Source organism: Nylanderia fulva, unplaced genomic scaffold (assembly GCF_048542155.1).
Source record: "Nylanderia fulva isolate GAGA-0341 unplaced genomic scaffold, ASM4854215v1 Scaffold1048, whole genome shotgun sequence".
NCBI classification, from domain to species: Eukaryota; Metazoa; Arthropoda; class Insecta; order Hymenoptera; family Formicidae; genus Nylanderia; species Nylanderia fulva.
Window position 1 is genome coordinate 18106 of NW_028189246.1, and position 3621 is coordinate 21726.

The following is a 3621-nucleotide window of genomic DNA, read 5'->3' on the forward strand; positions in this document are numbered from 1 at the left end:
AACAACAATTTGTATTACCTCACGTCAATCTAGGTAAAGAAAACACTATATCCATTCGAGGCATCTCCTCTGAAACAATAGTAACTTTAGGTTCCATAACTATCCACTTGTTAGACAAACCTACCCTGTTTCATGTAATATCAGACTCCATTTGCATTCCCCAAGACGGGATCCTAGGAAACGCTTTCTTGAAAGAAAGAAGCATCATCATAAATTATAAGGATAGATGCCTTCATCACGACACTATTATCATTCCTTTCATCACCTATGAAGTTGGAAAATTACATCTCAAAGCAAGGACTGTCACTCCTTGTTGCATTCATATTTCTAATCCAGAAATACATACTGGATACTTACCCTTACAAACCCTCGCTGACAAGGTGTTCTTCGGAGACGCACTCATTACTCACTCAAACGGAAGAACATACTTACCGGTATTTAATACCACCGAGGAGGATTTTAAAATCGACATTCCGTCCGTAGAAATTTTTGATTTTGAATCTTGCGAATCTATTAATGAGAGTACCAAGACCTTAGGGCTCGACGTACTTTTTGAAGACGAAGAAATGGGAGAATACATTAATCGGACCGAAACCTTAGGGCATTCGGTACCTTCTGAAGAAGAGATGGGAGACAAATCCATGTATTGTACGAAGACCTTAGGGCACGGCGTACATTACCTAAACGAAACGACGAAGATGGGAGATTATACTAATCACACTGGAACCTTAGGGCAGTCAGTGCGATTCCAAAACGAAGAAGAGATGGGAGACAAATCTACTAGATACATTGAAACCTTAGGGCATTCAATGTCTTGCAATGAAGAGTATATTACCGAGAGTCGGGAGACCTCGGTAATGGGAGATGAAATTTATAATTCCGTCGATTGTGCGAGAACCCTAGGGCTTTTCTCGACCAACGACAATTCTACTAATTCTTATCGACCACACGCTGTCGAAAAACTTTTGAGACTCGAACATTTAAATCCTGAAGAAGTTGATCATGTCAGGTCAATTCTTACTAAGCATTCTGATAGATTCCATTTGCCTAACGAACCTTTAGGAACTACAAACGCGACTCAACACTACATTTCAACTATTAACGAAATTCCTATACACAATAAACAATACAGGTTTCCTCCTGTCCATAAAGAAGAAATCGATAAACAAGTCGGCGAATTATTAAAAAATAATTTAGTCGAGTATTCTACATCGCCGTATAACTCACCAATCTGGATAGTACCGAAAAAACCAGATTCACAAGGCAATAAACGTTGGCGTATGGTTATAGATTATCGAGGATTAAACGAAAAAACTATAGGAGACGCCTATCCTCTTCCTAACAGACATTCTTGACCAATTCATAACAGACATTCTTGACCAATTAGGATCAGCCAAATACTTTTCAATATTTGATTTAGCTTCCGGATATCATCAAATTTCTATGTCACTTAAAGACGCTCAAAAAACTGCATTTTCTACGCCATATGGGCATTATCAATTTAAGCGCATGCCATTCGGTTTAAAAAACGCACCCGCTACTTTCCAAAGACTTATGGATAATGTATTATCGGGACTACAAGGAAACGAATTATTCGTCTATATGGACGACATTGTCATTTACGCACGATCATTAAGAGAACACGAAATCAAATGTGAAAGATTAATGCAAAGATTACGAGACGCGAATTTACAATTACAACCAGACAAGTGCGAATTTCTAAAGCACGAAGTAGCTTATTTAGGCCATATAATAGGCGCAAACGGAGTCAAACCAGACCCGGGCAAAATAAAATCAATAATGCACTTTCCAACTCCAAAAAATCCGAAAAACATAAAGCAATTTCTCGGTTTAGCCGGATATTACCGAAGATTTATACCTAATTTTTCTAAAGTCGCGAAACCATTAACAGATTTATTGAAAAAGGATAGCATATTTAATTGGCATGTAAAACAAGTAGAAGCTTTTAACTCTTTGAAACACTCGTTATGTTCAAACCCCATTCTCCAATATCCTGATTTTACTAGACTTTTCCCATACAGCACAGATTATTGCAATTATATTGCAGCAAAGTTGCAATGTTGCAAGTTGCAATGCAACATTATAAAGACATTGCAGAGATATAAGTGCACAAAATTCCAGCACACTTGTAGCAACATGACATTAATATTTCGGAAATATTGCATGTAATCTAAATTCTATAATTTATATATTGTAATATATATGAATTAACTACAAACGTATTTTCATTAATGATTTATTTACATTTATATACCTGTATATGCAACATTAGTTTATGGTTGCAATAACAATGCATTATTGCAAACTCATAACATATTGCAATATTGTTGTAATATTTTGTTGCAATCTTCCAAAAAGCGGACATTTTAACATTGCTGCAATTCAACAGCAATGATGTAGCAACATTTTGCAGTGAATTTGCAATATTGCAATATTGCGGTGAAAGATTGTTGTAATGTTTTTGCAATCTTTCGGTGCTGTATGGGTTCATACTAACTACCGACGCATCAGGATATGCCATAGGCGGAATTTTAAGTCAGGGACCGGTAGGAAAAGATCTTCCTGTCTCATATACTTCTCGAATTTTAAATACCGCGGAACAAAATTATTCCACGATCGAAAAAGAATGCTTAGCCATCATATATTGTATTAGCCATTTCAGACCCTACTTATACGGAAGACTTTTTACTATAATAACTGATCACAAACCTTTAATTTGGCTACATTCCATAAAGGCCCAACCTCCAGACTTTGGAAGTGGAAAACCAAGCTAGCAGAATAAATTACAAAATTAAATACAAAAAGGGATCACTAAATAATAATGCCGATGCCTTATCGCGGAATCCACCCACAGATTTAGTTTTACCAATATTCGCTTCAGATAATGACGAGTCATCCGATGAATCCATATTTTCAAGTAGACCAGGACCTTCCGTCAGATCAATTGAAACAAATGCTTTAATCCCTTACCGCAGTAACAATATTGATAATCCTAATTATGTTAATATAACCGAAAACGATTTCGATTCAGATGACAAAAGTTCAATTCCTAATAACGATAATCACGACTATGCAAATATGCCAAATTTAAATTTAGAATACGATTACGTCGACCCAGTAATTTCAGAAATCATACCAATTATACAACCCTCTCCCGTAATTCCGAGTAAAGTAAAAATACGTGAAATAAGAGATAACTTATTAAACCAAAAGGATAATCATGTAATTTTTATAAGTCTAGACGGATCACCTTACGATAAGGGAGCCGAACTTTATTTTATTGCAAATCTTTTGCCCACATACGAGAATCTCAATTTTGAAAGAGTTAACGTAAAGAAAATCAAATTAAATAATTTAAATTAAGAGTTTAACTAGGCTCTGTAATATAAATATAAATTTAACATATATAAGATAGGCAATAAGAGCCAAATCGCGGATGACAGTGCGTTATTCTAAACAAAACTAAATTTTTTCGTTAGAATTAAATACCTGTGCACAAGGCACAATTTTTACTTGGACACGGCCAAGATATAAAATTGGAATAATCTCTACAAGAGATTTTTAATTCCATGTATCCCCTATTCCCCCTAAAGAAATAAA